Raw genomic sequence first — 27,755 nt, forward strand, 5'->3', positions numbered from 1 at the left:
ATCCCAATGCAACTCGATCCCAGGACCTCAGGATCACAACCAGAGCCAAAGGCAGATGCTCAACCACTGAGCCACTCAGGTGCCCCTTCCCTTAACCTTTCTATATTAGTTGGTCTAACCAGTACAACCACCACAAAACATCAGTGCCTGGACACAATAAAAGTTTATATCTTGCTCCCATTACAGTCTAATTTGTGTCAATGAATGGGAAAAAACATCTCTGCTCCACAGTCATTCAGGGAGCCCAGGCTCCTGCCAAGTGGTGGCTTCATCATCCTTGGGGGCCTCGGATCCTCTACGGGATCCCATGCATCAGATGGTAGGCAAAGGAGAAGAGTGAATGTGAGGAAGAGAGAATTGTTTGCCAGGTTTTAGTCAATCTGAAAAGTGTGCGGGTGGGAGATGGGAGTAGGGGGACGGGGTAGGGGTAGGAGGCTTTTGCCACACTCCATTGGCCAGAACTCAGTTCTTTGCTGGCTCACTGTATCAACTGCAAGAGAGCTGAGAACTGAGGTGGCATGTCCTAGAAGAGGAGACACTAAAGTATTGATGAGAACTAGCTTTCTCTGCACCACTCTCTGAGCCCCAACTTTCCTTCTGAAAGAAAAAAATAATAACTGCTATTTGCCAGCACTTTATGAGGATTTAATGAGGCAGTAAATGTGGAGATGCTTGGTGAACTGCTAATCAAATGTTAGTTATGAACATTCCTGGGTAATTTTGTCCCTTTGGCTCTGCACTTCATCTGTGAAATGTGTAGGCTGATATGCTTTCTGAGAATCCTTTCCAACTCTGAAACACTTAGACTCTGTGGTTCTCTTAAACCTTCATCAAGCAGATGCCTCTCTGACTTTGTATCGGAGCCTTAGGATTCTACACATGATTCTACAACCCAGTCCTTCTGCCCCCAGGCCCTCTCCCATTGCTGTAATATTGCCCATGTTCTTCTGGAGACATAACCTGATACTCATCTCATTTCAATTCCTTCTAACTATGGAAAAAAGATTATTTTTGCCTTCCTATTGCATCAACCAGTTCCAGCCTGCTAGATTTCTTAATCTCAGAGGAAAAATTGTAGATGTAGGGAAGAGAACCTAAGAAAGCATTTGACAGATTTGAAATATTTAAACAAACACAATTACTTTAATCCTGTCCTGAAAGATCCTATGTAATAGAGATCTGGTTCAACCTATTTCCTTTGTCTGTGGTTTCCTTAGTTCTCTTAGCTCAGTTTTCCAGCTTTTTTTCTCCAGCTGAATTCCCTTTGCCATTTATTGACAGCTGCTTTGCACAATTCCTGGGGGATATCAGCAAGAGGAGTTCTGAATTCTCCTATTTAAAGGCTGATGCATTGATGTTCAAGAGTATTCTGGCCCTTTCTTATCCATCTCCAGACCACGGCCAGGGGGCTCTTATCACATTACAAATCTCATGTCATTCTTGAGCTTAAAACATTTTATTATATGTATTGTACTTTTTTTAAAAAAGTATCTTATTTATTTATTCATGAGAGACCCAGAGAGAGAGGCAGAGACAGACAGAGGGAGAAGCCGACTCCCTGCAGGGAGCCTGATGCAGGACTCAATCCCAGGACCCCGGGATCATGACCCCAGCCAAAGGGAGACGCTCAACCACTGAGCCACCCGGGTGCCCTTGTATTGTACTTAAAAAAACAAAAAACAAAAAACAAAAAACCTAACTTTGATATATATATTATACAAATAACACAATGCACAGATGTTCAGTACAGTTTGAGGAGTTTTGGTAATTGGATATGCCTGTGAAGTCACCACCCCAAACAACATATAAAGCATTTCTTTTTCATTTCTTTTTACCTCAGAAACTTCCCTTACTCTCTTTTCCCTGTCATTGGCCCCTGCCTGACCTCCATGCCCAGAGGCAACCGCTTTCTGATTTTTATCACCATGGATTTGTTTTGCCTGGTTTTGAATTTGCTACAAATATAATGACAAAGTGGACTGTTTTGTATCTGACTATTGTTAATTAATGTAAGTATTTTGAGAGTGTTCCATGTTGTTGTGTTCATGCCTTTACAGTAAGTATGACTATTGCCCCAATTTCTTTATCCATTCTTTTGTTGATAGACATTTGGATTGTTTCCAGTTTCAGGCTATTTTAAGGCTGCTATGACTATCCAGTGCTTTTGAGGACATAAGTTGTCATTTCTCCTGGGTAAATAACTAAGAGTGGAATTGTCGAGTAATATGGGATTCAACAATCTTCTTTTTTTTTTTTTAAAGATTTTATTTATTTATTCATGAGAGACACAAAGAGAGGCAGAGACATGGGCAGAGGGAGACACAGACTGCTGATGGGGAACCTGATGCAAGACTCAATCTCAGGACCCCGGGATCGCAACCTGAGCCAAAGGCAGACGCTCAACCACTGAGCCACCCAGACGTCCCTGGGCTTCAACAATCTAAAGACCCCAGTTAGGATGTAGACCGAACTCCCTGCACGGCCCTTATCACACCTCTGGAGTCCGCACGCTCCCCCTTCTTCTCACTCTCCGAGCTTCAGTCCCTCTGTCCATGTTCTTCCCTCTGCCAGAAACACACTTTCTTCCCACAACTGCCTACCTTCCCCATTAAGGTCATTTCTTATCATAGCATTCATGGTTTGTGTTCTCGATGTGCTGGCACTCTATATGCATGGGCACGATCGTTTGTTTACTATTTCTCTTTGTTCAGGAGCAAGCTCTGTGAGGGCAGGTTATCTGCCCATTTTACTCACACAGTGCCCCCCCAGCCTAGTTTCTAGCATGTACTAAACATTCAGTACCTCACTGATGGGTGAAAGAATGATGGTCATTCTTCACCCACCACAGGTTCTGTTCTCCACTTTGGTAAAACCCCTTTTGGTCAGTCAGAGAAGAAAAGTCTGCCTTTGTCAGAGATTTTTCTACAGCCTGGACTCAATCAGAGGTGGGAAAAACCCAGGCAGTCAATGACTTTTAGGCTGCCTGGCTTTCAGGAAAGAGAAAAGCTTGAATTTCCATCTTAATAGCTCTTGTCCTAAGCAGACTGCTCACAGGAGCTTCTGATACAAATAAAACACAAGGCCACACAGTTAGCAAATATTCCACCTTGAACTAGACCAAAGGAGACTTGCTCCTGGTTTTGTTTGTCTCCCCAAGTTTTTCTTCTTAAGCACCGTGTACTGGGAAAATTCTCAAGATGGTACTGGTTTTCTTAGAAAGCAGAAATTGTTCTTGAGACGGAATAAAGTTATTCCAGAAACTATTAGAGGACAAACTGCTAAGCAATGAAATTTACTTCTATGTTGAAAAGAACCCCTGCGAGGTATTCTTATCATTTAACTTGCCAGAGCAGAGATGCTGATGAGCTAGGGAGGCTCATTTACCCACTGTGCTGTTATTGTGAGCAAAGCTATTGGAGAATGTATTTGGCTACACATTGTTGCTCCCCAAAAGCCCCAAAAGGAACAGTAATGAAGATGATTACTATAATCTTGCATACCTTTGCACGATTCTGTATTTCTCATAGATGATTTTCTCCCCAGGCTGACCTCTTATCTGCCTGGAGGAATAATAATGAACATATGAGTATATGGATACTTTCCCTTTTTAAGTGTTTTTCCTTTGCAAAAAAGAATGCAGAAATGAGACCCTTAAAAGATGAGTGTGGTCCAGAAAGGACGGGAGGTGTTTAATAACCTGATTATTTTTATTGTCATCCAGGAATAAAATTATTTTAGGAATCAGCAAACCTCTATAGAAGGAATAGAATATGCTCTCCTGTTTTCAGATAGCAATGGGTGATTCTTCAGTTGAAAAGGATTTGGGGAAGTCAAAAGTGATAATATGCTTTGGAAAGTCTACCAGAAGTATTTATCAAGAAACTTAAGTGTTCACACCCTTCGATCGAGTAACTCCACTTGTAGATATTTTCCTGTGGAATTAATCATAGATATGGACAAGTATCTATTACAAGGAAGATCATTGCTGCATTACTTATAATAAGGAGAAATTGGAGATGATCTAAATGTTTAACAAAAAGAGAGTGGCCAAATAAACTCTGGAGCCTGCTTGTTATAAAATATTATGATATTAAATCATGTTTGCAAAGAGATTTAATAACATGGGAAAATTCTCTTAGTGAAAGAAGTACCTAGAATAGAGCCTGAAATATTGCAGGCACTCAGTAAATATTTGTTCAATCAATACATGAATGGATTACTGCCAGAAAAATGAAGGTTAACATTTTTAAGAACTATAGGTAGGGCTAACATGTCTGGAAAGGGATTTCAGTGGGGGAGAGAAGATAAAAACAGTTCTCCCCCCTAAAAAAAAGGAAAGAAAGAGAAGAAAAGACCAACCAAAAACTTGATCTTGAATATAGGCCAATGGAAAAGGCTTTCTTCCAAGACATTTTAGGTGGAAATGGAGTCCATTTGCAATACTGGAGGTGCTTTCCTCTAAAGTGAGATTCTGTTAACTTAATAGCTCTTGAGCACTCTTTCCATGTGCTAAAAATTTTGCTGAGAGGTTAGTTTGAGGAACTTTTCTAATTTAAAAGAATCTCATCCTTTTACTGTTTTATTAGGTGAAGAGTTAGAGATATTTTTACCTCATTAAACAGTCTCGATTCCCAAGACCCAGACCGAGCACCTGCCGCACAAGCCTGTTTCTTACACTTGCCCTCTAAGGTTAAAGCTGGCAGCTGTGAGCATTCTTGAAAGTGTTTGCCTTATACATTTAAGCTCATTTTTAAAAACTGGCTCATTGCCATTCTGCACTCCAGCTTGTGGTACTTAAATAGGAGATTCAACTGAAGCAGATATAAAAAAAATGTGTTGTGGTAGGTAGTGGGCGATGATGGAGAGAGACTCCAGAAAGAAAACCAACAAAGATACATGAGTTGGAAACCATACTCTAAGCCAAGGGCTGCACTTGTTAAGTGGAAATTAGGGGTACACCTACAACAGGAATGTTTCAAAACTAAGATCAGGACAGAACCATCATCGACATCCAAAGTCACCCCGAGGGGTATGTGAGTTCTGAAGTAGCTTACATGTGCTTCACTGTGTGGGAAGACTCAGCTCTGGGAAGTAGGAGAAAGCATGATCATTTTAGAAACCCTCTTTAAGAAAATAATACAACTTTAGGATAAAAATACTGTAACAAGGAGACACAACAGTACTTAAGAAACATTTAAATACATCCACCAAACCCTACAATGTGTATCCCCAAGCCAACTCTTCCGTTAGCTAGATCCCATAACATCCAAGGCCCCCCTTCAGAGCTCTCTGACCAAAGGGAGATTGTGCAGAAAGGAAAATCAGAGAGCAAAGACAGAGGTATTAACTGTTGATAAAATACTTAATTCTGCAAATTTCAGAAAAACACATGCCCTGGTGAACACATTCTTAGGACTCCTTCTAGGACCTTGACAAGTTAGCAGGCCTTGAAACTCAAGCTTCACTAACTTTGAGATAAATTCTCCCCTGACCATGCCCCACTCCTAGCATTTTTCTGCAGATGAAATCAGACCAAAGTTAAAGGCAGACAAAGGTATGAGTAGAAGGCAAAAATGATAGAAAGTTCCAGTTGGGGACTCATCACATATATTCTTATTCCTTTTGCAATAACGAGCTCTCAGGTCGGGAGATGACACAGGACAGGTTAGGTCTTCTGGAAGGTACATAAAGGAGTCTTGGGGCTGATGATCAGGCCTCCAGATCTAAGCATTCACACAAACTGGAAAGCAAGGCTGTTTCAACCCCCCAGTGGAGAAGAGAAAGTGACTTAGGAGGGTGGGGTGGGTAACTTAGAGGTAATATTGCTGGGAGACAGTGTGCCTTGTCCAGATGCCTCGAATGCTCTTGCCTGGGCACTGGAGTTCCCTCCAGGCTGGCAAACAGGAAACCTGTACTGAGTTTCTCAGTAGAGAAGGCTGTGCATATGAAAACACAACACAACACAAAACAAAAAAACACAAGGCCGATTTTGGGCTGAACCTTAAGTGCTCGGGCCAGCCACAGGGTTAGGGATGAGTGGTTGATGGAGGGTTGATGAAGGACATGCTTGCAGCTCCAGGAATCCCACAGGCACCAATAGCAGAAGCAGTGAGAGCACTGAGGATTGGTGTTGGGTGGGTGGGAGTATGTGAGGGGATGTAGAGAGAGCCCATGCATAGGAAATAAAATCAGGCCATTTAGGCATTTGGGTAAATTAAAAATATAAGCTTATTAAACAATGCATATTTTTTAAGCACACACAGAAACAAAAGGATGCAAATTAGGTACCTTAGAAGGGCTGCCTATGGGAGAGGGTTAGAAGTAAAAAGGAGGGTTAAAAAGGAACACACTACTCACTCACTCAGTCCATAATAAACAAGAGAGGGACCATGAAAACAAACCAACGAAACAGTCCAACAATGGGACGCCTGGGGGGCTCAGTCGGTTAAGTGTCTGCTGTTGGCTCGGGTCATGATCCTGGGGTCCTGGGATGAGTCCCACATTGGTTTCCCTGCTCATCGGAGAGTCTGCTTCTCCCTCTGTGCTCTCTCTCTCTCTCAAACAAATATCTTAGAAAAAAAACCCCAGTCCAATACAATGAGAGAATGTCAATTTTTTTTTTTTTTTTCAAAATGGGGAGATTCCCAATAGTAACATTTGGTGAGATCTACATAGAGCAGTTTCAGACTCAGTGGTTCCAAGGTTGTGGGGTCTTAAGAAACAAGGGCTCCCTCTCATGTAGGAGGATGGAAGGGATATTTTAAAAATCTGCTTTGTAGTTTTTGGGGAAAAAAATGATACATGATTTTGTGTTTTTTTAAAAAATGCAAATAATACAGATTATTAAATGAATTAATCCATGTAAAATACTTAAAAAAGATGCCTGGCACATAATAAGCCCCCAAGAGTTACAAAAATAACCTGAAATCCCACCATCCAGAGATAAGCACATTTAAGATTTTGGTAAATGTCTTTTTCTAGGAAATATATCAATTTACTTACTCCATTGCACATAAATAAAATCAGACTATGTGATGTTCTGAAACCTGCTTTTTTACACAACATCATACTATAAGATCACTTCATGTTTGGAATATAGACTATCCTCACTGTTTCCAAAGTCTAAGGTTTATTCTATAATTTACTTAATCTGCTCACCATCTGTGGACATTGAAGCTGCTTCCAGTTGTTGTTGTCTTTATCATTATATGTAACATTTCTGGCCCATCTACGTGTACCTACCTCTTTGTACTTGTTTGAATATTCTCTCAGCGTAAGCTCCTAGAAGTGGAATTGTGGGGTCAAAGGGTATGCATGGTTAACATTTCAATACTACCAAACTACCCACCGGAGAAGTTTTGGTGTCTCTGCCTCCAGCACTGGTGTACAGGTATCCCATTCTCTCTCAACAAAAGATGCAGTTCTTTCCAATCTCTGGATACCTACTGGGTGAAAAATAGCTTATTGTCAATTATATTTGCTTCTTTGTTATTAATGCAATGGTTAATTTTATGTGTCAGTTTGGCTAGGTTGGGGGACCTTGGTGGCTCAGTCAGTTAGGTGTCTGCCTTCAGCTCAGGTCCTAATCCCAGGACCTTGAGTCAGGCTCTCTGCTCCGCGTGGAGTCTACTTCTTTCCTCTCCCTCTGCCTGCCACTCCCCCTGCTTGTGTTCCCTCTTTCTCTCTCTGTCAAATAAATAGATAAAATCTTTTTTAAAAATCTGGCTAGGCTATGGTGCCGCTTTTTGTCAAACACCAGTCTAGGTGCTGCTGTGAATGCATATTTTAGAGGAGATCAACATTTAAACCAGTGGATATTGAGTAAAGCTGACTACCCTCCATGATGTGGGCGGGCCTTATCCAATCTGTCAACTGATTGAAGGCTGTCAGTTGACAGCCTTCAGAGAAAAGACTTCAGTCAACTTCCTGGGTCTCCAGCCTGCTGTCCTGCCCTGCATGTTTTGGACTTGCCTGTCCCCACAATGGCATGAGCCAATTCCTTAAAATAAAGTTCTATTTTCTAAATATACACATGCCCTATTTCCCCCCCCCTCTGGAGAACCCTGACTTATATAACTAGTGAGGTTGCCTCATTCAACTGTTCATTAGCCATCTGTGTTTCTTTTCTCTTCTTTTTTCTTCCTTTTCTTTCTTTCTTTTTCTTTCTTTCTTTCTCCCTTTCTTTCTTTCTCCTTCCTTTCTCCCTCCCTCCCTCCCTCCCTCCCTCCCTCTCTCTCTCTCTCTTTCTTCTTTCTTTCTTTCTTTCTTTCTTTCTTTCTTTCTTTCTTTCTTTCTTTCTTTCTTTCTTTCTTCTTTCTTTCTTTCTTTCTTTCTTTCAAAATGATCTCAATGCCCTGTGCCTGGATCTTTCTTATTCCCTCTGCCATGCCTGTCATGAGGCAGTATGACCTAGGGCCCCAAAGTGGTGGGTTCTGCGTATATGCCCTGATTTTCTGACTCGGGACTTATACTTCAAGTGATTTAATATAAATAAATAGTCTGAATAAATAAAGCCAAGTAACTGAGAATGCTGCTTAGTTAAGAACTTAAAAACCAGTTCCTCCATCTATCAGTTAACAACTGAATTTCCTGTTGTTTCTTTTCCCCCCTCGTAGTGGCTGACGTCATCACAGCCGTGTAAAAGAACAATTGCCTACAGCAATGGAAGTTCTGTGACGGCTCTGGGATTACAAAAGCTGGTAAGGAAATTTGCTATCAGTACTTACTATCAGAAATTACAAAGAAAATTAATTTTAAACATTCTGGGAGAGGAGATGGTCAATGAAAGTAGAATTTTTTTCATGATTTATTCTACAAAGAAAGCCTGTCTCCAACCAGTTACAGAATGCCCTAGTACTTCAGGGTACTAAATAGGACTGGTGTAAGAGATAGATAGTCCTATGTTAGTGGATAAGTATCTGTGCCAAAATGGTGACTGTCTTCATTTTGGATAGGCTGGTGCCTAGATTATTTTTCAAGCACCACACCCACCCTGAGAAAGCTTAGAAATTTCCTCCTTTCTATGTCTTAGGTCAAATCTCCAAAGTGGGGTAGCCCCTCCATCACCATCGCCCCTGTTAGAATGGAAGCAGGATGTATTAGTTTCCAATGGCTGCTATAACAAATTACCACCAGCTGTGGTGGTGTGGGGGTGGGGAGTGCTTAAAACAACAGAAATTGGGGATCCCTGGGTGGCTCAGTGGTTTAGTGCCTGCCTTCTGCCCAGGGCATGATCCTGGAGTCCTGGGATCGAGTCCCGGGATCAAATCCCACATCGGACTCCCTGCATGGAGCTTGCCTCTCCCTCTGCCTGTGTCTCTGCCTCTCTCTCTCTTTCTCTCTCTCATGAATAAATAATAAAATTAAAAAAAATAAAACAACAGAAATTTATTTTCTCCTGGTTCTGGAGGCCAGAAGTCCCAAATCAGGGTGTCAGGAGGTTTGGGCTTGGAAATCACACCTGCACTGTGCTAATTGGGAGGGGCAGCTGCTGCAAAGAAGCTCAATGGTGTGTTATCATGTGCAGCTGAGCAGGCTTAGACACCAGTCGAACATTGTGGGGAAGACACTGAGTTCAATTTGGACATGCTGTGTTGTGACGCAGCTGGTGCAACACCCAAGTGTGATGTCCCCTGTCTCTGAAATTTGGTAGCAGGTGTATCATTTATAATGTTAGCAAGAACACTCTCAGTGGAATGTGGGGCACAGGGACTAGCAAATGGAATTGAGGAATGGATTGGAATTGAGGAAAGTCAAAGCAGGACTGGTCAGAAGCCAGAGAATTAATTAGGGTCTGTTTGGGAACATACTCAGCTCCAAGGACAGTGTTGCACAGACAGAGGACCAGAGGCAAGGCCCTAAAATCAGTACTTCTTAAAGGCGGGTACCTAGACCAGCAGCATCAGGCATCTGGGAACTTTCTAGAAAAGCAAAATCTGGGCAGCCCCGGTGGCTCAGTGGTTTAGTGTCGCCTTTGGCTTTCGGTGTGATCCTAGAGAACTGGGATCGAGTCCCATGTCGGGCTCCCTACATGGAGTCTGCTTCTCCCTCTGCCTGTGTCTCTGCCTCTCTCTCTGTCTGCCATTAATAAATAAATAAAATAAAATCTTAAAAAAAAAAAAAAAGAAAAGCAAAATCTGAGGACCCATGCAAGACCTACTGAATCAAAAACTCTAGGGTGGAGCCCCAAAGTCTGTGTTTAACAAGCCCCCTGGGCGATCCTGGTGCAGTTTAACGTTTGAGAACGTTGGTCTCAGGAGCCCGGGAGAACACAGTCTGACAGAGCTACTGGCCATCTGTCTCAGGGAGGCCTATGTGCGTGTGGTTAACATGCTCGCTCCAGCTGGGCTTGCTTGGAAGCAGAGTCTAGTTTAGGGTGAGGGGGAGTAGGAGTTTTGGGCCCAAGGGCATGAATTTTTGTAAAGCAAGCCAATGAGAGAATGATTCTTTTCTGGGGCAGGATCCCTGATGCTTGAGCATGAAATACACCTGTTCTGATCGTTCAAGCAGATCAGCAATCTGACATCTTTCCACTCCTCTGAGCAACACCAGAGTAAGCAGCTTGCTTGAAGGATGGGGCTGGTGTTTGGCTGAAGCTGTCACAAAGTGGCATTTCTCACGATATTTGCAGAGCCCCTGGGAAATGTTAACCAGAAACTTGGTTTGCTCTTTGACTTCAGTCTTTATGGTTGAAAACCTTTATAAAATGAATCTGTCTTTTTGCCACTTAGGGACTAGAACAATATCTAAAGCAGCCACGTTGTGAAAGATTTGTTATCTTTACAATCCAGAGTGGGTTTAAGATGAGCTCTCTGATATTATCACTCTTACTCTTGCATTCTGATTTGTTTCCTTGGAAGGGAGAGATTGGGTCGCATGGAGCTTCTGCTGACTGTGGGGATTTGGGTGTGACCCCCACCCCACGTTATCTATGGCACACTCTGTTACATGTGTCTGCATCAGATTTTCCCTTAATAGCCGCACATGAAAGTCATCTGTCCAGTGGGCAGATAACAGGAAGTATGGCACAGTGTAAACAAATGAGGGCAGAGCTGGTTTAGTTTAGGGTTTTATCTTCCAAATCTAGAACTATGACAGCACCCAGTAAACATCGTTGAATGAATGAAGGAACATGGTTATTAGAATTGGATTTGGGATCATTTTGGCATCTCTAGGTCTAAGGATCGGCAGTCTGAGTATGAATCCTCACTTTCTGGGCCCGTACATTTAGCATGAATAGACAGGACTGGATACATAATTTGTGGGGACCAGTGCAAAATGAAAATTTAGAGCTCCTTGTTCAAAAAGTATTAAAAACTTGGAGACAGTGACAGCAGGGCATTAAACCAAGTATGGGGTCCTTCTGAATGTGGGGCCCTGTGCTCCTGCATGAGGTCCATGAAGTCAGACCTACAGGCAGGAGATGAAATGAAATCTTAGTAATCCTGAGAACTTCTGGAAATAGCTTTCAGAAAATTTTTGCGGAAATCCTTGAAATAACCACTTCCTGCAGTTTTCTCTTTTTTCACAAAAGAAGAGGGAAATATCAAAATGGAAGGTGTCAGTGATAGGATCCAGTCTTTGCCATGTTGCTCAATAGTGCCCCCCCACCCCTTACTGGAGAGAGCAGAGTATATTTACCCATGCACTGATGGTGGACTTGGCATATGACTTGTTTTGGCCAGTGGAATATATTAGTGGACATGAGATAAGCAGAGACTTTAAATGTGTTCCTGTAGTTTGGCTTGGCCCCTGTTGTCCTGTCCTCCACCATGGGAAGAACTGTCCTGGGTACCTTCTGGTCCAAGGAAAATGAAAGAAATGTGGAGTGGACCTGATCCCAATCTGCAGCCCAAAGCAGAGCTATCCCAGCAGCCCTATGGACCTGGTAGGAAGAAAAAGAAATTCGTCTGATATGCCACAGAGAATTTGGAGTCATTTGTTACATGGTGTCCACACAGCAGAAGCCCAACTAGTAACATGTCCTCCAAGTGGATCCTAGCAAACAGATATTTTACTGCATTTTAAAAAACTTTCAGGATGCTGAGAATGACAAAGAGGCTAAAGAGGAGTCCAAATGCTGAACACTGGTGTTCAATCCTGATGCTCAAATCAAGCCAGCAAGTACTAAACAAAGTACTAAATGGTGCTAAGCTGGATAGCATTAAAGGGACCTTATGCTAGTTCTCTTTGTTTTTTAGACATTAAGTACCATATAGTAGCTTCCTGAAGATGCTGCAAGAGGAAGAGGCCTCATTATTTTAGTAACACTCGTCCCAGGTTTTGGTGAAGGTGGGCACAGCAGCTACTGGCTCGTGAGCCCCAGCAGCAGGGAGGATTGTCAATACCTAACAGCCAGTACAGAAAGGGCAGAGGCCCCACTGCTGAGCCACCTTTGCAGCAGATGAGCTATGATCCACAATTTGAGGGGGTGGTAAGGAGGCCCCCTCTTTTCCAAGAATCCCGGTAAAGTCCCAAACCCATCCTTTGAGTCAGGGTTGTTGGGTTGGACTAATTCAAGATATGTGATCCAAGAGTGAAAAGAGGAGGTTTCCTGTGGGAGGTACCACCCCAGAGGGGGTCGATCCCTTAACCCTGAGAAACCAAGACTAGGTTACGTGGCACGGAGGAATTAAGGTAACCAGTCAGCTCCTTAAACTAGGGAGATTACGCAGGTAAACCCAATACAATCAACAGGGTCGTAAGTGGAAGAAGGAGGCAGAAGAGGGGCAACCAGACAGGTGGTAGCACAAAAAGGATGCGACCTGATGTTGCTGGCTTTGAAGATGGAGGAGCACAACCAGAGGCCTAGGAATGCAGGCATCTCTAGAAACTGGAAAAGGCAAAGGGACAGATTGTCCTTGAGGGCTTCCCAGAGAAATTCAGCCCTACTGACACCTTGACTTTAGTTTGGTGAGATCTATTTTGGACAGCTGACCTCCCGAATGGCAAGATAATAAATTTGTGTTGTTTTAAGCCACCAAGTTAATGGTCATTTGTTACAGCAACAACAGAAAACGAATACATTCCCCAACAGGAAACTAGAGTGCTCTTACCAAGATGAGGGGGAAATGCTGGGCTGGCAAACAACCAGAACAGATGTGTACCTCAGCCTGGGTCTCTGGTCTTGTTCTGTGGCTCTCTCGGTGTCTTCCCAGGGGAGCAGAACAGACAGGACTTTACAAAGTGTTGCTGATAGCAGCCTGCACCTGTTCCACAAAGCCAAAGCTCATGGTACCCATAAACAAGAGCAGAAAAGCCTAAGAGTGTTACCTCCAAAGGCGTCTTACATGGACTTGAAGCCTGTTCCTTCACTGACTGGCTGGTGACCTCAGGCAAGTTACTTAACCTCTCTGTGTCTCAGTAAAAAGAAGATGATAAATATCTATCTGATCGAGGCTTTATGAAGATTGATGCTGATACATATAACTAGTAGCATCATGGCTGGCATATGTTTAACACTCAAATGTTATTAGTTGCTGGTACGACTAACACTACTTGATGGTATGTGGTGATCTCTCACCCTTGGGTTTAGAGCCACAACGTGTGAGGTCAAGGTTGGCTCTGTCACTTAGAACCTCTATGCTTGGGATCCCTGGGTGGCACAGCGGTTTGGCGCCTACCTTTGGCCCAGGGCGTGATCCTGGAGACCCGGGATCGAATCCCACTCGGGCTCCTGGTGCATGGAGCCTGCTTCTCCCTCTGCCTATGTCTCTGCCTCTCTCTCTTTCTCTCTCTGTGACTATCATAAGTAAATAAAATTTTTAAAAAATTTTTTAATTAAAAAAAAATTAAAAAAAAAAAGAACCTCTATGCTTAGGCAAATCACTTAACATCTATCAGGCCCAGTTTTTTCACGTGTAAAATGATGATATTATGTAGGTGCCGCCAAAGCGAGTGCCATATAATGATATTAGAGTTCCCTCCCTCATAGAGTTGTGATGGGGGCATTAATCAGTAAAGTCCTAGAACAAGGCCTGACAGATCCAATAAATGTTATCTGTCATCACCACCGTTAGCCGTCGCACAGGGTCACCATCACTCTGGGTGATTAATAACTAAACAACCACCACCATCAAGTCAGTGGCCCCAAGTCAGGACCTTGAAGACCTTTTAGGTCAGGAGGAACTGTGGTCTCCACACCCTGAGAATCACCCAAGCATTACCCCCTCCTCTGCCAGGAGGTTACCTCATGGTAGTGCCTGGGCGAGATGCACGTAAGATATATAAAAAGGAAGGAACATGGACAACTTAGTTGTCAGAAACACACCGGCTTGTCAACGGGATACAGAGAGCCCAGGTTGTACTTGCCTGTGGCCTCTGATTCCGTGCTTTTTACACTTTGTAACATCCTAACAACAATGTTCGTAACAACATTAGGTTGAAGAACCTTGTCAGTGTCCCCTTCAAGGCTAGCCACTCAATAATACCAAGAATTCCCATTTTGGTAGATAATGACAAGACATAAGACAGCTTGGTAGTAAACAAGCAAATCATTTCATGGCAACATCTGATTTAATCAAAACATTCTGGTTCTCCCTCCTCTGAACCCATTGGAATGAACCAATCCAATTGGAAAAAAATATTTGTTTTATCTTTGCCACATTTATTTGCTTTTAGGGACTATTTAACTTGATCGGGCAGGGAAGTTGGAAAGAACAAAAATACTCGAGGCACGGAGCCGCCTTGTCTGTGTCTGGCACTGGGCGGAACTGGCCTGGAGGTATTTCCACAGGGGCCTGTTCTCCAGCCGTTTCTCGAAATCCTCTCCCCTCTTTCTCGAATCCTCTGTCTTCCCGGGGAGAATCAAACCACTTGTGTGCCAGGTTTTGCGGGTGGGCATGCAGAATGGCAATTAGAGAAAACAAGTCGGTAACTTAACAGTTCTGTCCAGCCATGTGAATGAGCCCAAACTAGGAAATACACAAAATTTCTCGACAATCGTGTATGTGTGAGGAGTGGCACAAGTGGCACAGGAAGGCAAAGATAAATTAGATCGGGATTTAATCCCAAGGAAGGCCCGGTCAAAATTCACATAAAAGACATGGGAATACCTGTGAGGAGCTGAAAGCTGCAGGTGTGCTCTAGATTGGAGTCTGCGGAAGCAGCACTAAGTGCAGGGCTTTTGTGTGACTGCTTTATTGACAAAGAGTTTTGGGGGCAAAACTGTTGAAGATATGAGTGAAATGGGGCCGGGCAGGGGAGAAGCCGGGCAAAGAGGTGGGTGCAGCCTCAGCCCGATCCCACCAGGATCTCAGAAGGATGCTTGCTGCTGCCTCTGATATGATAAAGAATATGTGTCTGGCACAGAGCTCCTCAAACCCTTAGAAATGATTATCTTTTGTTTTTATTTGCAGATGAGATGAGTCCTGGGGGGCCGGGGGGTGGGGCTAGCAGGCTTCAGGATGGGAGCTGGTCTGCAGAAAAGGCAGTCACACGCGTAGAGGGTTAGAACTTTCCACCCTGCTCCCCCACCTATGGGGAGGGCACAGGGGCAAGAGATGGAGGTCAGGCACCAATGGCCAACGATTGACTCAATGATGCCTATGGAACAAAACCTCCGCAGAACCCCTGAACCATGAGGTTTGAGGAGCTTCTGGGCTGGTGAACACATCTACCTACCCTTAACCTGAGAAGCTCCTGCTCTAGGGAGCCTTTCAGATCTCACCCTGTGTACCTCACCATCTGGCTGTTCATTTGCATCCTCTACAATAAACTGTAATAGTAAGTGGAGCAGTTTCTGAAGCTCTGGGAGTTGTCCTAGTAAATTATCGGACCCCGGTGGGGGACATCATGGGAGCCCCCAAATTTGTAGTCAGTTAGGCAGAAGTGCCTGTCACTTGGGGGCCTCACTTGCAGCTGGCATCTGGAGTGGGGGCAATCTTGTAGGACTGAGCTCTTTCACTTGTAGGATCTCATGTTAACTAACCCCAGGTATAGATATAGTATTAGGATTGAATTGAATCATGGGACACCCAGTTGGTGTTGGAGGATTGGCTGGTGTTAGGCAAAAGCCACGTATTTGGTGTCAGGAGTGGAGTCACAAAACACGACACAGTATGACAAAGTTGTTCCAGCTTGCAGTAAGGGGCTGGGGGAGTGTAGAATAACCTCCCAGATATTCCTGGGCAAGGAGGCTCCTGTAAGTCAAGGGCAAGTGTGCAGGGAAGGGTACGGTTGTAAACCCAGAGTGTCCAATCCTTGCAGCTAGGCCTGCCAGTGGGGCAAAGGGAATCTGGACAGAACGCAATAGTACCAATTATAAAGTTGCATTCCAAGGAAGAAAGGAAAGTGTTGGTGGAAATTCCCATGGGATGTGAGCTTATTTCCCTGAAATCAATAGGAGGCTGTCATTCAAATGGTAGTTTTTCCCTCCAAAATAAAAGAGGTTCCATGGAACAATCATCCAGGATGCTCCTGCCTCAAGATTCCAGTAAGACATAAGATGAGTGTATTAGGGTTCTCCAGAGAAACAGTAGCACTAGAAGATAGATGTGTAAGTCTGCCCAGATGGGTATGGAGGCTGAGAAGCCTCACACTCTGCTGTCTGTAACCTGGAGACCAGGAAAGCCACCGGGGTAATTCAGTCCCAAGTCCAAAGGCCCGAGGAAGGGGGTTGGGATACGAGATGGTTCTGAGTCCCAGGAGAAAGTGGACGTCCCAGCTGAGGCAGAGAGCAAATTCTCCTTTCCTCTGCCTTTTTGTTCTGTTTGGGCGCTCAACAGATTCCACAATGCCCGCCCACATGAGAGGTGGAGGGTGATCTTCTTCACTAGGTCTACCCACACTGATCTCTTTGGGAAACACTCTCACAGGCCCACCAAGGAAGAATGTTTTATCAGGTATCTGGGTGTTTCTCTGCCCGGTCAAGTCGACCTATACGATCCAACCATCACAGTGATGCAGTGCAAAACGTTTAGGGCAGAGTTGACGCGATGGGTATCTAAACACCTAGGAGGCTCCAAGGTGTTCTGGAGGGCTCCTAGAATTAAAAATTAAGCCATAAATGAGGGTTTTTTTTTTTTTTAAGATTTTATTTATTAATGAGAGATACAGAGAGAGAGGCAGAGACACGGGCAGAGAGACAGAAGCAGGCTTCATGCAGAGAGCCCGACTGGATCCCGAGTCTCCAGTATCACACCCTAGGCCAAAGGCAGGCACCAAACTGCTGAGCCACCCAGGCGTCCCAAAAAAAAATGAGGTTTAAAATGAAGTCCTGATCGAACTCCAACAAAAATAAAAAATAAATAAAATTTAAAAAATAAAATAAAATGAAGTCCTGGTATAGGAGGTGAGACTATCATCCTTCATAGAAAAACAAAACCTTGAGCACTTACTATGTGTCAGGTGCTGTGACTTTTTGGCCCAAGCTTTACAATTTATGAAGAAATAATCTTCATAGGCACCGTCTTACTTACCTCTCACCACATTCTTATGAGGGAGGATTATCTCTACTTCAGGACACTGAGATCCAGAGAGTTAAGCAACTTGCTAATGGTCACTCAGCAAGTGAGTGGGGTTTGGAATCCAGGAGTTATTTATTCAGAGTAGGACAAATAAGCCCTGGGGATGGAGATCCAATTCTCACTGCCACTCTGTCCTATTCCTTCAGGAGGGAATGGAAACGTGCCACTTTCTTTAATCTAGACCAGATTACAACTTCCAGAAGCACAAGACCGCAGCATGGGGGTGTCACAAAAGATACTCCCAGAGTGAACTGCCTCATCAGGGGCACCCTGTTGTTCACCGTGGTGTGTCCTCACCTCAGTAGCTATCCAGGAAAATCATATACCATGCACACAAGAAAGAGCCACTAGAAGAAGGGGTGAGGTAGGGTGTAGAATCATTTTGGGAGGTGAGGGGGTGGGAGGGTTCCCAGGCCACAGGTCATCTCAGGGTGAGATAAATCAGTAAGGAGGATTCCAGGGTTGTGTCTAGAGTATGGCTCCTAGAAATAAAATGAATAATAAATTGAAATCTTTCTGGAGCTGTCCTGAGAGGCAGGAGCCCCTTCTTCAGGCCTTAGAGCAGCTTTGCTGGAGAGTGTTTTGACCATCGTGTCCCTGCACGTTAGCCTGGTGTGGGTACACGATGTTTCTGAGTTTGCCTGCCCTGCCCTCTCTTCCCTGCCAGATAGGAGCTGCCAGCTCAAGTACAACCTCCTCACCTCAAATCAATTCTGCAAACATTTATGGAACATCTTTTCTTTGCTGGGCAGCATGCTGAATAGCTGTTGTTTATTAGCACTCTTCTTAGAACGTTGACTTCAAGCAAGTCACTTGGCTCTCTGGATTTTAGCTTTCTAATCTGTGAAATATGATAATAATAGGGCCTTCCTTGAGTAATAAGCTCTACCTACAATTGTGAAGTCTAAATGAGCTACGATATCAGGGAGCGTGCAACTCTTGATCTCAGGCTTGTGGGTTTGAGCCCCATGCTGGGTATAGAGATTGGTTAAAAATAAAATCTCTTAATTTTTTTAAAAGAGTTAATATATCAAAACACTTAGGTACTCTCTATCTAACAGGCATTCTTCTAATAAACATTAGCCTGTATTTTTATTACTGCTGTTAGTGATATTGCTACTCAGACAAAATGTGGTCTTTGGTTTATGGAATTTAAGGCTAGTGGGGAACACAAGTAATTATAATGAAGTGGTGGGTGTTAATGTACCCAGAAGTAGAGATGCTGTGGGAACATTCAGGAGGCGTCCCCAGGCTTGGGTGGTTCTGGAAGGTTCCCCAAGGGAAATATGGCTTAGCTGAGACCTGAAGTATGATTAAGAGGTCAGTGAAATTAAAGGTGAGAAAAGGCCCTAGCAATGTACAGTCATAGAATTGGCAGGTGAGAAAGGGAAGGCTTAGTGGAGAAGGCGGGACATAGGAACAAGGTCATATACACCTGGTAAGCTGACAGAAGGAGTTTGGACTTGATCAAAAATGGAGAAGACACAGGTCTTGCCCTTGAGTGGCTTCTACTGAGGCAGGAAAGATGAACATGAAACAGATACTCTCTTTTTTTGGATTATTTAATATCATGTGAGAGTAGAAAGGAAGGGCCCCCAATGCTGCCTGTGGCAGGGGAGGAAAAACCAATGGGAAAAGTCAAGGTCAAACACCCAGATCACCACGAACAAGCATCACATGGGAGCACTTCCTCTTTCCAAGCGTGCCCTTTGGCCTGGCTTCCCAGGTTCTGGTGGTGTAACATCCCCCACCAAGTCAGAAACTTTAATGTGATCCCCAAAGCCACTTTCTCTGCCCCTCACATTCAGCCAATGTCCAAGGCTCACTGGGTTGCTGCCCCTAATGCTGAGACCTCTAATTGCCCCAAGTGAGGGACTTGATCATATGTCGAGGGATGATTTCAACAACCAGTTGAAATCGGTTTGCCCTGATCAAATTCAGCTTCCCTATCACGACCACCAGAGTGATCTCTGCAACACGTAACTCCAGGCACTTCTCTCCCTGGGTCAAAACGATTCAGTCTCTACAGAATCTTGCTCTACCTGCACTCTGCCCACTTGCAGAACTATCAGGGGCTAAGATTAACATTGGTAAACGACTTCAGCCTCTATGGGAGAACGCGAGAGTGCTAGTTTTGTTTTTTATTTGTTTATTTTTATTTTTAAAAATTGAGATATAATTGACATATAATGTCTAAGTTTAGGGTAGAAACGTGTTGATTTGATACATTTATATATTGCAACATGATTATCACCCCTGTCCCATGTTATTTCTTTTTTGCCGTGATAGCATTTAAGATCTAGTAAGAGTGATATTTTTCAACCTGTTTTTGTACTAAAGGTAAGTCATTATCTTTTCTCACCTGTAATTTCACTAACCCTGAACTATTCTCTTTCTTGAATCACCTGAATTAAGGTGGTGGTTGGGATGGGTGTGTGTGTGTGTGTGTGTGTGTGTGTGTGTGTCTAGACCTTTAAGTTGTAGAGATTTAAAAAAAAAATCCTTAACTTTCTTATTTGTCTTTCTAGGGTGAGCCCTGTACCAGTGCCAAAATGTGGGTTAGAGGGAAGAAAGGTTATTCAGTGATGGAATCTTCCAGGTACAGTGACTTCTTAGACTGAATAATGTAAGATTTTTATTTATTTTTATTTTTTATTTATTTTTATTTTTTATTTATGATAGTCACACAGAGAGAGAGAGAGAGAGAGGCAGAGACATAGGCAGAGGGAGAAGCAGGCTCCATGCACCGGGAGCCCGACGTGGGATTCGATCCCGGGTCTCCAGGATTGCGCTCTGGGTCAAAGGCAGGCGCTAAACCGCTGCGCCACCCAGGGATCCCATAATGTAAGATTTTTAGTGTTTCCTCCTTTTTTTGTTCCTCTCCAAGTTGTCATTTTTCATATCTTTCTTTTTTAAGATTTTATTTATTGATGAGAGAGAGAGTACATGCACGCACAAGCAGGGGATAGGGAGAAGCAGGTTCCCCACTGAGCAGGGAGCCTGGTGAGGGGCTTGATCCCCGAGCCCTGGGATCATGACCTGAGCCGAAGGTGGACGCTTAACTGACTGAGCCACCAGGTACCCCTCAGTTTTACCTTTTTAAGACTCATGTTTTTTGGGGGGAATAGTTTACATAAAATAAAATTTACTCCCTTAGATTGTATTGTTCAACACATTTTGTCAATTGTATACAGTCACATAATTACTGCCTTAATCAAGATATAAAATCTTTCTACCAACTCCAAAAGTCTCCTCATGCTCTCGTATGGTCTGCTCACCCACTCCCATTTCCTGGCAAGATTTGATCTGTTTTCCAGAAAGTCATGTAAATGGAATCCTAGAATATGTGGCCTTTTGTGCCTGGCTTCTCATACTTAACATATTGCTCTTGAGACTAATTCATATTGTTGCACGTGTCAGCAGTTTGCTTTTTTCTTTATTTTTTAAATTACTGAGCATTATCCTATGGTCTGGTTGTACTGTGATTTTTTAAATCTATTTATCTATTGCTAAACATTTGGGCTGTTTCCAGTCTTTAGCTATTATGACTAAGATTGTTATAAATATTCATGTACAGACCTTTGTGTGGTCATACAAAATCATTTCTCTTGCATAAATACCTGGGGGTGGTATTGCTGTTAAGCATAACAAGTGTATGTTTGATTTTATAAGAAACCACTAAGTTGTTTTAAAGTGGGTTTACCATTTTCTGTTCTCACCAGCAATCTGAGAGTTTCAGTTGCTTCATATGCCTGCCAATGTTTGGTAATGTCAATCTTTTAAATTTTAGACATTCTAGTGGGTGTGCAATGGTATTTTATCATGTTTTAGTTTAGAGTTCTCTAAATTCATAACTTGAATTTTTAATGAATTGAATTGAATTCTTATTGAATTGAATTAACTCTAATTGAATTGAATTATTCTAAATTGAATAACTTGAATGCTTAATGAATTTGTCACTTATACATATTCTGGGATGAAAGTGTTTAAATATTTTGATCACTTTTTAGTAGGATTTTTATATTTTTCTCATTGAGTTGTAAAGGTTCTTTAGGAGTATTCTTGGATCTAAAATACCTATTATCAGATATAAAATTTTCTGATAATTTTCCAAGTCTGTGGTTTTAAAAAATTTTTTAACATTATCTTTTTTAAAACAGTTTTATTGAGATATATTCACATTATCTTTTGAAGAGGAGAAAAATTTCATTTTGATGAAATCCAATGCATCAGTTTTTTCTCACTGTTTATGATGTTTGTGTCCTAAGAAAACTTTGCCTGACCCAAGGTAACAAGACTTTTTTCCTATATTTTGTCAGAAGTTTTATAGTTTTGTCTCTTACATTTAAGTCTATTATTCATTTAAAATTAATGTTTGTGTATGGTGTGAAGTAAGGGTTAAGGTTCACTTTTTTGGTGTGTGGATGTCTAATTGTTCCAGCACCATTTGTCGAAAAACTATCCTTTCTTCATTGAATTACCTGGGCAGTTTCATTCAAAATCATTTGACTATACTTCAGTAGATCTCTTTCTGGACTCTCTAGTCTATTCCCCTGATCTGTATGTCCGCCTTTATATTTTTTAAAGATTGTATTTATTTATTCATGAGAGACACAGAGAGAGAGAGGCAGAGACACAGGCAGAGGGAGAAGCAGGCCCCATGCAGGGAGCCTGATGTGGGACTCGATCCCCGGTCTCCAGGATCACGCCCTGGGCTGAAGGCGGCACTAAACCACTGAGCCATCTGGGCTGCCCTGGAATCTATTTCTTTTCTTTTCTTTTTTTTTTTTGAATCTATTTCTTAAATGGAGATAGCACTATACAGATTATCCACTTCTTCCGAGTTGGATTTGGTAGCTGGTGTTTTATTCTTTTGCAGCAGTCATTTTGTGTGAGACCTTGTCATGTTACAACTGTCTTGTGATTTCCCAGCTGCCATCATTGATATTTATTTATTCATCCCATCTTTATCTACTATGCCATCTTATTATGCCATCATTATTTTTGTCCATGTAATAGCTGGAATCAAGAGATTACAATATAATTTATCTGGTTGACAATGAGCATGTGGCAGGGGGAACTATAGTGGCAGTACAGAAGGCATGGTAGACCCTGGGCTAAAAATACCATGTCATGAAAGACAAGGATTGGCCTGATGATTTTGTTAGACAAATTTGCCGCTTTTAAGTATTGTTTTAAAAATGGGAAGGGAAAGAAAGGGAGAACTTGAAATAAAAGTCTTCTCGGCAGCATTGGAAAAGCCAAAAGGAAAAATGACAGAACCTACCAGCGTGATGTTCATAGAGTTATTTCTAAATAGAATTAAAAAAAATTTATAAGAAATAAGACTTCCCCCTTTTATGTTTATTTTAGAATTGTTGGCATATACTGAAATATAACAATTTCTTGATTGGGAATGTTTTAAAACAAAACAAAGGAAACCAACTTTCCCCCTTAACTCTTTATCGCTTGCTTTTGTTCAAATATTATAAATAACCTTTGAAAATATGACAGCCATATTTGTTGAAATAGCACTTTCAATGATTTGAATGACCTACTTAAAAAGCAACTTACCAAAAAAATTTAAAAAAAGCAACTTACCCTCCAAGCTACTTTTGCACTTAAAATGTTTTCTTTGTTCATATTAAACCCTATACTGTTTTCCTAAGGACAATTTGTTTACAAGTACTGTATAACCTACTTTGACTTAATTTATTCACATGCAAGCTGGCATTTTTTTCTACCACTGTCAAAGTGTTATAAGAATAAAATTATGTGTGTGCTGTAATATATTGATGAGGAGAGATTTAAGCCATCATATACAGACAAATGGAAGATATTATATTGCTTTCTGTTATGTCAGGGCATGACCATTGTAATTTGAATGTGCTAGGTTAGCGGAAAAGGACTATATATGTGATCGGCTAGCCTTTCAATGTGTGGTGTATATGGACATTGTCTTGTGGTTCATAGAGGTGGTGATTATTTGTGCTATTCAGAGCTTGCCTTTTGTAGTTCTGCCACGTGCCTTAGGTTAAAGTTAGTCTCATCCGTGATTGCCAATCTCCAGATTGGTTCACTGGGTGCTGGTGCTTCTCAGAATTCCATGACTAAGCCAGGAGTGGTGTTTGTTATTTACTAGCAGGTATTTCTTCTGACTGCTCTGCTTACCACATCATCATTCAGGGCCTTGACCTTTGCAAATTTCTCAGGAAAGTCAAACATACCTAGGCCACCCAGGCTTAGGTCTAATAACACCATCAATTGCTCTTTGGGAGGTCATGGAACAAGGGCTCAGAGGATGATCTGAATGAGAAGGAAACATAATTGCTCATCGACTCCAAATTTTTCATGAGGAAACAAGAATCCAGAGAAGTTAAGGGGCTTGATCATGATCCCCTCTCTAGAGAAGCCTTTCTGGACTTTCCAGGGTGGTTTGCAGTGGTGCTTCCTAGTGGTTTGCAAAACCAGTCTGTGCATTTCTCCATGACTTTTAACCCTTTGTTAGAATGAATTGTCAGTGGTGTCTCTCTCACTAAACTGAGACCCTCCCACTTTTTAAAAAAATATATTTTATTTATTTATTCATGAGAAACAGAGAGCGAGAAAAGCAGAGACATAGGCAGAGGGAGAAGCAGGCTCCCCACAGGGAGCTTGATGTGGGACTCAATCCCTAGACTCCAGGATCATGCCCTGAGCTGAAGACAGATGCTCAACTGCTTAGCCACCCAGGAGTCCCGAAACTGAGACCCCCTTAAGAGTGAGCTGAGTTATATTGTCTACAAGACCTGGAACAAGTACTCGTGAATGTTTCTTAAGAGGAGGAGTCTCTCACAGGCTGTCTACTGAGTACCATAGATGTGAGGTCAGGCTCCAAGAGACTAAGGAGAAATTCTAAAACAGCCAAGTTCCTCTTGGTAGCTGACCAGAGTCTAAAGGCTCAGCCACAGATTAGGGTAAGAAGCATATCTAACTGGGGAAGATGAGAACTCAAGGCACCCAGGCCAGAAAGAAGGTAGTAAAAGTGTTTCAGTTCCTTTACTTGAATTCGATCCATTCATTCCTTCAATAACTTTATCCTGGGTAGCTACTATCCAGGGGCTTCTTTAGGCACTGGGGGCATAGTAGTGATTACACACAGTCCCTGCTTATGTTCCAATGGGACAGAGATACAAAACAATTGACAAAAACCATTATAATGTCAGGCAATAGTTAAATGCTGAGATGGAAAGTAAAGCAGGAGAAAGAAATGGTCACTGGTAAGAAAGGGGAAGCCTCTCTGAGCCAAGACCTGAGCAAAGTGAGGGAGTGATTCCATGAGAATATTGGGGAAAGTACAAAGGCCTTGAGGCAGGGCTTGGTATGTTTGAGAAACAAGGAGGCCAGAGGATTAGGATATCATGAGGGAGAAGAAAGAAGACAAAGAAAATTATTCTGCACTAGTGAAATAATGTCTTCTCTGGTACCAAAGTCATATGACTGATGATCCTCCGACTATATAGGCCAATTGCAACAGAGTCCCTCCCATACAATGCTGGAGGCAGACTTTTTTCTTTAGAGCAGTACTTCAATGGAGGCTACCTTAGGACAGGGCTCTCACCAGCGGTCAAGAGGACTCTCAGGATTCATAGTTGGCCTTCAGATTGTTAACTGATCCGCTGAATCTGTGCTTCCAGAACATTTTTCTTCAGAGAAAGTCTTAGATAGAGCCTGTACACAAATGCCTGGGCCACAGAGGAACATAGAGTGAAATAGGTCAGGTATGAGAACCTGGCCACACTTTGCTTTTTACACACAGAGGAGTATGTTTCACTTCTACAGAGAAATAAGATCTCTCCCATTTGTCTCGAAATATCTAGTCTTTGGATCTTTTATTTCCCTACTTCTGTTAGAGACTTGGGTCCAGAGAAATACTTCTCTTTGGATCTTTTATTTCCCTACTTCTGTTAGAGACTTGGGTCCAGAGAAATACTTCTCCAACACAAGAGAAACAACAAATGCAAGGGTGATGACAAATGGCAAGTAATGTTCGGTGTTGGGGAGACCACAGGTGATGGTGAAGACTGTAGTGAACAGGGGGATTACAGTGAATGTGCCTTCCACAGGGGCACACTGCCTTGAAGGAATGGGATCCAGTGTTGACAGAGTTTAGGGTTGGTTAAGAGAAAGCAGAAACCTGGATCACTTTAGGGGTGAAATCTCCAGAATTTTAATTTGATTCACATTTTTAAAAAAAGAATCCTGGCACACCAATCTTAATAGCCTGAGGGATCAAATGTAGCCCGTAGGCAGGTGGTTTGTTAACTCTGGCCTGTATATTTTTATCAGAATTTCTGAGATATCTGTTACTTTATATTAACAACTATTGTCCTAGAACATGACTTCCCTCAACTTCTGTGCATAGAAAGACCAAGGGCATGGCCATCTCCCACGTTCTTGGGTCCTAGAAGTCTAGGGGAAAGCCATCTGCCCGGCTTTTCCCTCTGCAATCCCCGAAGCCAGCCAGGACACCAGGGAGTGTCCTCCATTATGGGGCTGGAGCAAGCAGGACATTGTAAAAGGGAACTGGTATTGAGAAGCAGCAGAGAAGTGAGAGATGCTCATCATATGGAAGATAGCTCTGTTCTTCATCTTCTCAAGTCTCTATTCCACTCCCTCCCACAGATCCCTCCCTATCCAACTCACTACACCCCGTGACAGTGTCTTTGATTACAAATTGCAGAAATCCAAATCTAACTACATAGGGAAGGATTAACGCATTGGCTCTGTCCGGTATCTGATTAGTCCAAGGGTAGTGCAGCTTCAGGCATATTGGAGTCAAGTACTTAAGAATCTCTCCCTCTCACTCAAACCTGAGCTCTCCTTTCTTCTCTGTTGCTTTCATCCTTTGATGGCCTCCTCCACAGTAGAAAAGTCGGCTTACATGGTCATTATGACTGCTCATCATCTCAGAAGGGGAGGGATCATTCATTCCTCTTACAGCACCTTACATCAGATCCTAACAAAATAATCTGCTTGGGCTGTGATACTGGACAAACCCTGTGGCCAAGAGAATAAGACACTTCTATTGACTAGGTATGACTGGGTCCGTGTTCTCCAGTGGAGTGGATTTCAGAATCACAGGGATTCATGAGGATGGTGCATGTGTGTGTGTGTGTGTGTGTGTGTGTGTGTGTGTGTGTGTGTGAGATGGTGGTTGTGGTGGTGATGGTGACATGGCAAAGTTTAAAAGAGATAGTGTCCAATTAAAAGCGCACTTTTTAAAAAAGATTTTATTTATTCATTTGAGAGAGAGAGAGAGAAAGCACGAGCAGAGGGAAGGGCAGAGGAAGAGGGAGAAGCAGACTCCCCACCAAGCTAGGAACCCAATAGGGCTCCATCCCGGGACCCTAAGATCATGACCTGGATCCCAAGATCTTGACCTGAGCTGAAGGCAGACACAACCATCTGAGCCACCCAGGTGCCCCCTAAAAGTGCTCACAGGTATTCCAGACACAAAAGCCAACAATCATCTTATAGCTTCCTCCACCCCTAAAACAAAAACTAAAACACTCTCTGCACCTAGGCAAAAGCTCAGTGTGGAGCACCTGTCAATTCCAATATTAGAACATCTGCATGGCAAATCAAGAACATCCAGTTTGACTTTGGCACACAGAGATTCCAAGCCTTGGCAATCCCTCAATGCAGGCAACAGAAGAAACTCCCAGCTTTGTGAAAATCACTCTCCCTTCCCTCTTCTGTGGAATGACAGTTCCCCACTGCAGCCATGCACCTGCCCCACTGAACGTAACAGATATGAGATATAGATTTTTACCAAATTCAGTCGTGTAGCAAGTGGTAGCACAGCGGGGATCCATGGCCGGCCGTTTAACGTTAAAGCCACCCTGCTAAAGCACCACTCACCCATCCATTCCCCCATTCACCAGTCCTGTGGAATGCCTGCTAAATGCTGGGGACTATTTGGAGGAGCCAAGATATAGCTGCGAACAATGCAAAGACAAATACATGTCCTCATGAAGCTTACATTCGAGTGAAAAAGAGAGAAAACCAGACCAATAAATAAAAAAATAAACTAGGTTAGATAGTGATCGGCATTAAGGAGAAAACTAGAGCAGGGAAGAGAGAGGAATGTGTGTGTGGGCAGGTTGATTTTGAAGAGGGTGGTTAGGCAAGGTCTCTCTAAGAAGGTGGCACTGAATAAAGGTCTGAAGAGGTGAGGGTGCAAACCATGCAGATATCTGAAGGAAGAGCATGGTGGATCAAGGAGATAGCATAGAAGGCTCTGAGGAA

At 42.8% G+C, this 27,755-nt stretch overlaps 1 protein-coding gene across 2 annotated transcripts in view; it reads left to right on the forward strand.

Annotated features, from left to right (window-relative positions):
• Positions 1-27,755, forward strand: part of SOCS2 (suppressor of cytokine signaling 2) — a 55,856-nt gene that overhangs the window by 19,732 nt on the left and 8,369 nt on the right. Inside the window, exons 2-4 of one of the 2 annotated variants that reach the window (XM_049093910.1) lie at positions 8,616-8,699; positions 19,994-20,064; positions 20,148-20,309. The gene's annotated coding sequence lies outside the window, so the exon portion shown is untranslated. The remainder of the gene's footprint in view (positions 1-8,615; positions 8,700-19,993; positions 20,065-20,147; positions 20,310-27,755) is intronic. The other variant, XM_049093911.1, reaches the window with a different exon arrangement.

This window comes from Canis lupus, chromosome 15, assembly GCF_003254725.2.
Source record: "Canis lupus dingo isolate Sandy chromosome 15, ASM325472v2, whole genome shotgun sequence".
Lineage (NCBI taxonomy): Eukaryota > Metazoa > Chordata > Mammalia > Carnivora > Canidae > Canis > Canis lupus.